At 41.4% G+C, this 8,576-nt stretch overlaps 1 protein-coding gene across 1 annotated transcript in view; it reads right to left on the reverse strand.

Moving 5' to 3' along the window:
- SOS2 (son of sevenless homolog 2 (Drosophila)) overlaps positions 1-8,576 on the reverse strand; it is a 54,830-nt gene that overhangs the window by 45,783 nt on the left and 471 nt on the right. The gene's annotated exons all lie outside the window — the stretch shown is intronic.

Raw genomic sequence — 8,576 nt, forward strand, 5'->3', positions numbered from 1 at the left:
TGAGTCTTCAGACAGTGTATACCATCACAAACATATCGATTCATATTCCTGAAAGACTAGACATAGTTACATGGCACTTCTCTACTTATATTCAAAACAACTACATTTTCAGAAAACAGAATTCCAGTACTACCTGTGATTTCAGAACAAGAAGTTTCTCATTTAAAAAATGCCACCACAAAATCTGTTCGCATGATAGTGTAACATTTTTAAGCTTACTATGCTAACAGGATAGCTTAATAAATTGCACATTAAGTTTGTAAACTCTTTGCAACAGAAACTACTCATTCCCATTTTCCCACAGAGACTGATTTCAACTTCGAAATTATTTATATTTTACATGCCTCGTAAAAACACAGTTATACTAGATCAGTGGACAAGTAAAATTTTGCAAGGCTGTTTGTTTACTTGAGGAATAAAGCATATAAATGTGGGAGCAATAAAAATAACTAGAACATAAAAGTTAAATATTTACTATCACAGGCTGGTTACAGTCTTGCCAACACTTGTCAGTATTTCCATACACTGTGTTCAAGGTGATGAAAATGCGTCACTGACAAAGAAAGCAGCACTAGGATTGCCCCGTACCAAGATGCTGAAATCTAGGAAAAAGAAAAAAACGAACCTGACAATGTCTGGTTTTAGGTTGGGTTTTTATTCCTTCTTATCTTTTCTAAAGATAATGCCTGCTCCCAAGACATTTTTAATCCCTCATCTGGATGATACTCCAGAGGAAGAGGGGAACCAGATGTAGTAACTTGAAGGCCTGTGATGCTCTTATTCAGTGAAAGATGACAGCATTGATATTCCCAATTTTCAAGCATAATTACAGCATAATTCTTTAGAAAGAACCACAAAGATTTAAATACTTGAAGAGATATCCCAAATAAAAATGCACTGTCAACTTTTTAAAAATAACTGCACTAATTTCTAACTTTATTTCCAGTACAGCAATTTCTAGATGGCCCGTCTTTCTCAAATCAAACTAATAAATGCTGATAGAGGAACAGTATGAAGTAGTCTCTTAAGTAAAACAGAACTTAATAATTTATCTACATATGACATTTTAGCTTTTTCACTGCAATTCTAAACATTTGATGCATGGTTAGCAAAATAAAGTATTTTTATAACACAGTAACTGAGCTATGAAAAGCATCTCAGGTGCAGATCATCCGTCAGCTGTCTGACCTCAAAAACACCGACTGCTGTTAAGTGACTGTGTACAGGCATGATTAAATAGTCATCATACACCACTACTTTAGTGTAAATATAATTTTTTTCCATCTTTAGCTATTTAACTACTATTCTGCACTAGTATATTCTCGTTGAGGGGAGGGTGAAATAAAGGAGAGAGATTCGCGATGGGTAGTGCAGACAGGGATCTGCCTTCCGAAATAGCATCGAAGACAGTTCTAAGACCTACTGGGAAGTCTGCTTGCTGCAGACAAAAACCACATTGATAATGGCACAAATGCTACTAAGCTGATGCACAGCTGGTTGATAAATTGTAAATCTAATGCAGACCACCATCCCTCCCATCTTCTTCTGCAATAAGCTGCAGTACACCTCGATGACACTCGGTGGAAAGGAATGGTGGATCGTGGTGGGCACGGCAGCACTGATTTCATCAGGCTTCTGCTAATTACCACACAGATGGGTTTCCTCAAAGAGCTGCCCACTGGTAGTTTCTCCTGCTGGCACTTCCCTACCATGCCTCACTTCTGCAGTATCTACTCCCATCTACATTGCATATTTTGTTTCTCACATCATCTTCACAGTCTCTGCTTTTCTACCCAAACACACAAAATCTCCTTTCTTTAGTTGATTGTTTCCTTTTATACACAGTCAAGGAGAAACTAAAACATGCGTATGTTTACATGTACACAAACACATATATTTTAATCTTAAAAACGGATGGAAAATTAAGTATTTGAATTTTACCCATCCATATAAAATGCCTTGTTTAAATTGAGATAAACCCTGAATGAGCTAGGCACAGCCTCTGCCCTACGACACAGAAGGAGAACACCACGGTCGGCGTGGAGATTGCTGTGCACACATCTTACTTTAATGCTAACAGTTTCCAACTCTCCCCAAACTCTTCCACACATCACTTCCCAGAGCTGACAGCTGCTCTGGACTCTGAACCCAGCACGCACGAGCTCCCTCTCCCCACTTTTTACATCACAGCCTTCCCAAGAACCACCGCTCACTCAGGTAGACTGAATTATTCAAACAGGCCAGTAACTTTTCAATTAGGTCTTTAGAAGATTTAAAAATAAAAATTAATTAATGAACAACACAGGCCAGCAGAGTGAGTTTTGAGATTATATTTTAAGTGAACAAACGCAGAGATGCAATAAGAATAAATGGTGAAAGGCAAAGAAGATACATACTACTTAAAAGAAAAAAAAAGGCCAAACCTTGAACTTGGAGACAGTGAATACTGTCAGAGTCATTTCTTTGTGAACCAGATGGTAACAGAAATGACATTAAAAAATTAGGGAGAATAAAGAGGCCATAAATATGGGAAAGAAAGATGTCCTCAGCACTTTTTTTTACGTGACTAATCCGCCAAACTCAAGGAATGGCAGCACACCACTCATCTGAAAAGCCTGGCAGAAGGGGAATTGGTGAGGTAATTATAAAAGCAAACAACAGACTCAACAGCTTCTCTGGAGGAGATTAGATAATGCACTGTGCAAAGAGGAAAAGAGAGGTGAAAAACCAGGGAGCGCAGGAGAGGTGGTGGAGAGGAGACAAAGAAACACAGCAAGAGGCGAGGTGGTTCAAGTGGGAGAACATGCGTGAAATGGGATGAGAAAAGGAGAGAAGACAAACTGCCCGGCTTGGGCAGCACACGAAGGGGCAAGATGACCACACGTGAGGGGGATAAAGGCACAAGGGCCAAGTGAATCGCTGCAGTCAGTTTGTTTTTTCTTCCTGTGACTAGTTAGCCTGGCAAGTCTTTAAGCCAACGCAAATGCTAATTTCCATGTTCCGTTCTAACAACACAGGTAGGAAGTGTTTCTTCTGCTACTGCTGCCAAATTAAATTACACTGTTCTTACTACTTTTAAACACCTCGGATCTAAAAACTACCTTCATTTCACGTCAGTGGCTCCAAAAACACTCCTCTTAACCATTTGCCAACTGCAGATTCCAGTGACAGTACTTAAGCTAAACAGTGTAAAAAAAGGCATGAAAAAAATAGGATTTAAGTAAAAGGACCAGTCCCCTTTGGTTCCAGATTTTATTTATGATAGTAAATATTTATGCAAGAACAAAAAAAGCCAGCCTACTTACTTGTAAGGGACTAAAACCAACCTATAATGATACCCAACTGCTACCGGGAATAAAAAAAGGTCTGGAGGAATTAGCTTATTGTTTACAGAAGGCTTGGTAGCGTCCACTACACAGGGGCTTGCCGTTCCTTTCCAGACCTCCAGCCACCCCTCGACTCTGAGCAGTGTTGTGAGGCAAGGACAGGATCTGTGCTTCAAACTTGTAGGGTCTAGGTATTTCACAGGTAATTAAGTATCACCAGCACTTCCCTTATTTGCCATTCTCCCAAGCCGAGGCATTCATGTTGTATCAACTGCGAATCTGCAAAGGTCCAGGCTTCAGGGCTCAAATAAGTGTCATTATTAGAAGTCAAATGACCTAACAGATTTCAAACCTAAATATAACTATTCTTTTAAAACATTGTAACAAGCAACTTCACAGTTGAAATTATAATGCATTAAATAATAATGCATGCTAATGAAATTAGGATGCATTAAATAATAATCCATTATAATGGCACTATAATGCATTAAATAATTCTAACCCAAGGGGGCCTGATCCTGCAACGGTAACCATGCAGGCAAACTGCCCTCGACAGAGCAGTGAAGAAAATGGGGCAGCCCTTGCACATACCCTATTACTGACCAGAACCCTAACCATGCAACCTTATGCAAGAGCTGTGTCATTATACATTAACTCCCACGTTTTAAAATATAGAGAAGCACTGAATTAATGTAAACTTCAAAAATGTCCTCAAAATGGCCTTTTATGTTTCTGTATGCAACATTTGCTAAGAATAAACCCTTTAGTCATGCTCTAGAAATTTGATGAGTAGTCCAGAGCAATAGTGGAATTGTTTTAGAAAATGCAAATAGTGTACAGTGCCATGATTACACCAACATGTGTAGTGCCTACAGAAATGTATTAACTGTTTGACAGTCTCTATTTGTAGATAATGGAGAAAATCAAAACAATAATACCTATGAGATGCTTGTGAATGTAATTTAGAAAAAAATCAAAGAACAAAGCAACTGAATACACAGCTCTTGTATACAGAAATATATTTTTAATTTGTCAGTGGGTTTTTAAGAGCACGCACAAATGATAATGCACACTAAGAACACACATGAATATTTTAGGGCAAATGAATCCATTTATATAGATCCAACAACACATTCTGCATTATTTTCAAAAATACACACTAGTTCTATGGAGTCACCCGTTTCATTTTGAAAACTCGTTCCAAATAATTGGGACAGAGGTTCATTCCAGGTAGCAATGGAAAATGATTGGTGTCAATGATGTTTTCAATTAAAATTCTGAAAAAACTTTTATACAATGCATACCCAGTACATTAAAACTGGGACCTTCAGCCTGTTGGTGGCAGTTAGACTCTGCTGCTACCACCGAGATCCGTGCATGATTTTCTTAGGCTGCCCTCTAATCCCAGTCTAAGATTAATAGATACGACATCAAAGCATTGATAACAACCTGCAGAATCAATTCAGTTCTGGAAAGTTTCATCTGGAATAAAGTTGACAGTCAGCAAGAACAAGCTTTGGCACGGGATCCGTGCTAGGAAACCCGGTTACAAAATTCAGATGCCAGCTTTAGAAACAGGTTTCATAATTTGACAGCTTTCCCCACAAAGGCCATCGGGCCAGGAACAGCTAAAAAACAACCAAACCAAAACAAACCCAAACAATAAACACCTGGAGAAATGGAACAGGGGTAGCGAGCAAACCCCCCAACACCACCCTCCCCTCCAGCACCCATCCACCACAGAAGAAAATCCCCTCCACGGAGCGTCCCGGTTTTATCAGAGAAGGATCTGGCCAGCCGTGGCGGGGGGGGGGGCAGAAAAGCCCCTCACTCGCAGCCCTCCAAAATAGCACTGCCCCGTTGAGCACCAGCTTTAATGAGGCTGCCAGTATCAACATCCCAAGGATTCAAACCCAACCAACCCCGCCAGCGGGGCGTTTGAAATGCATGTGATTTCTGCTGGAACAGCTGCCTGCATGCTTCGAGAATTATTCAAAGAGACATTGTGATCCTTTAATAACTAAAGTCAGCTCCTAGATTAAAAGCCTTTATAAAGCTTAGACTGTAGATCTGTTAGAAGTGATTTACTTGCTACAAACAGCAGTTCAAGTAACTATAACCTAAGCAACCAGATAAAAATACTGTTTTCTTCCAATTCATTCACTTTGACTGGACTTTTACAACAAGTTTCATTATACTTGCTTCCTACTTAGGTTTCCAGCACAGCAACAGAAGAAAGTGAAATGTTTTAGAGTAAGTACATGGTTGTAAATCTACCAGCTGGAAAAGAGGCAATACATGAAACTGCTTTAAAATTTTCAACTTACTAGATTCCAAGGTCCTAAGTATATGGTGATATAAATACATAAAAAAACTATTTTTAAAATCTGGTTTAATCTTGCCATTTAGCTTTGTTTTTTTTCTTAAAACAACTCAAACTGGTAAGTACAATTTAGCACTCTCTACTAATCTTAAAGATGTATGACTGCTTAAATGCGTACAGAATACTGTTCAAAAGAGAGATTCTCATCTTTTTTTCACACATTGAAGAACTGATGTATTTCACCATTTTTCCCCCACTCATGATTTTTTAAGTGTCAACTGCATAGAATTAAAGTAAATGTAAGGGTTTAAAAGCTAGGGTTGATAAAAAGAAGTGACCTTAAACTTGATGAATGCGTAATGAAAGAGACTAGAGCTCTTCAACGCATGTTGTGGACTTAAAATTCAAGAAAGAAATACTACCTGTTGTTAGTGAACTGTACTGGCTCGTCATCCAGCTCCGCATCTTTCTGTATTTTAGAATTAAGATTTCTCACACCTTAACATACGCAAGGATAACCAAAAACTTTCCTCTTTTTCTGCCACCAGTTTCTCTTCTTCAAGAAATGTTCATTAAAAGAAAAAGCTTTCAAGAATGGGAAATAGAATACTATCTCTGCACTTGCAGCATAGCCTACTGTGATGAAAACCCAGCTTAGAAGTTCAGAAAACTCTTCCAGGCATTTAATGAAAAAGTTTCTGAAGCTCAGACTTTCTTTAAAATTTTCATTGCAAAAGCAACTTGCCTGAAACGATCGTATCTAAAATTGCTGACAAGCAGACATTTAAACCTCTTCAGAACGAAATTGCAAACTCTTTGAAAACTGTGGTAACATTTTATAAATGCTGAAATGAACACAAAATCTGATGGTTTGGTGCACACTTTGGATTCGGTGCCACACTTTTCAGCTCTCCTATAAATAACAGAAATGCTCTCATCTCATTATCGAAGTGAAAATGCGAGATGCAAACAAAACAACCCACAAATTTTCTAAAATGTTCTGGTTTAAAAATCTCCAGTGTTCATATTAGGGCATTTGATCTTTTAAAGAATATATTAAGCTTGACAGCGTCTCCCTAATAGCCTGACTGCAATAACTGGAACAATGATACAATTTTGTTTTGACTCACTGATACTGCGTGTTCATAAAAGAAATGCACATTACAGTAGGATTGCTTCATGCTGAAGGGTGGGTACTGCAGACAAGGAACTTTCCCAGGAAGAAAAAAAACTGTCTATAAGCAAGTACAAATTTTTACAAGCAGTCACTGGTATCATGACTTTATTTCCTCTGGTTTAGAAAGTCTAAGTTCCTGCTCTGTTTCTTTTCACCAAACCCAAATGTACAGAGACAGTAAGAATTGGTAAGAGCAGCGTTAGTCCACCAACTTCTGCACTACTGTATTTTAGAATGATGAAAACTTAAAGTTTTAAAGAAATCCTTTTCATCAAACTGAGATAGCTATACCTCATGTTTGGGTGGATGCTGGTTGGTGTCAAGGTGCTGGTTTATGTCAACCTCCATTGACATGGCATTCTCTAAGCTTCTTGAGACACACTGGAAAGCAACTACTAGGAGGAGGAGGAGATTCAAGAGTAAAGAGTAGAAATCCAGGACTCTTCAGACAGGCGATTAGTGTTTTTTATGCTAGCCACAAGACTACTTAGCTGCGTTCAGCAGCTTCTAATACAAGTGACATAGGGACACAAACCAAATGCAAATCTTTGATTCTCTCTTTTTTTTAATTAAAGAAAAAAAAAGAGAGAATCATTACTCCACTCCATCACTAAATCTATTCTTGGAAAAGAAAGACAAAACACCACTCACACGAGTGCCTGCATTACTTGTATCGCAGTACAGCCCAGCACCAGAGATCCAGATCAGCAGGCCATTATGCTAAGAACTATATAATGGTCCTCAACCTTCGCAAGGGTAGAAAGCAAATGACACACAGCAGAACACCACCACTCCCTCTATGCCCCACCAGCCTCAATTTAACCCACTCCCTCCACTATTGGGGGTGTCCTACCCAAGGGTGATGGGCTGGGGACTGCCCTGCTATGCAAAACACATCATAAAAAGATTAATTCCTCTCCCATGACAGGCCAAGCGGTTCCCCACACAGTTTATCTCGTTTACGCGGTGGGCAGTTGTTTCTTAAGAACACAGAGGCTGACTTTACCCTGCGCCACAGCTGTTTACTCTCTCGCAGAAATCTCATCGACAACCTGGTGTTAGAATAACCAGCGTGTCAGAAGCACCGCAACTGGGCGGTCAGCAAGGGAGCCTGGTTCGGGAAAGGGCCTGGAGGAGCTGTCTGGAGAAATGCCGCGGGGAAGGGATGGAAGGCTGCCCTTCCACAGCACATCTCCGAAGCACATCAGTAGGTTTCTCAGCGGCTTCAAACCGAGCGGCCCAATTAAGAAGGCAGGGACGGGACTTTTGACGGGTGAAGGAGGAGAAGCAAGCCTCTGGCAGGAGGAGGAGAGTCTGCTGGGCACTCGTCGTCACCTGGCAGCGTCTTCACACAAAGCAGCACCGAAGGCAAGACAGGGGAGCACGGGCACCGTCTGGACGTGGGCCCGGGCAGCCCGCCGTGGGTGACCCTGCCTGAGCAGGGGGTCGGCAAGGGGAGGCCCCTTCCAACCTCTGCCCCGCCGTGACCGGGCTGCCGGGACGGGCGAGCACCGGGGTGTGAAGGGACAGGACGGAGGAGGTCCCGCAGGAGCCAAGGCAGGGCAGGGGGCACCGTGCAACCAAACGGCCAGAGGCCCCTGCTCTGCCCGGGAAGGCTGTCGGGGCTACGGGCATCCGCACCGGAGGGGCGAGCCCGGCCTCAGCCGGGACGGGCACCTGCACCCGCCGGCGGTGCAGCCCCAGCACGGGCACCGGGAGCGGGGCGGGCGGGGAAGGGGCGCTCCCCGGG

This window comes from Haliaeetus leucocephalus, unplaced genomic scaffold (genome assembly GCF_000737465.1).
Source record: "Haliaeetus leucocephalus isolate CR32 unplaced genomic scaffold, Haliaeetus_leucocephalus-4.0 Scaffold678, whole genome shotgun sequence".
NCBI lineage: Eukaryota > Metazoa > Chordata > Aves > Accipitriformes > Accipitridae > Haliaeetus > Haliaeetus leucocephalus.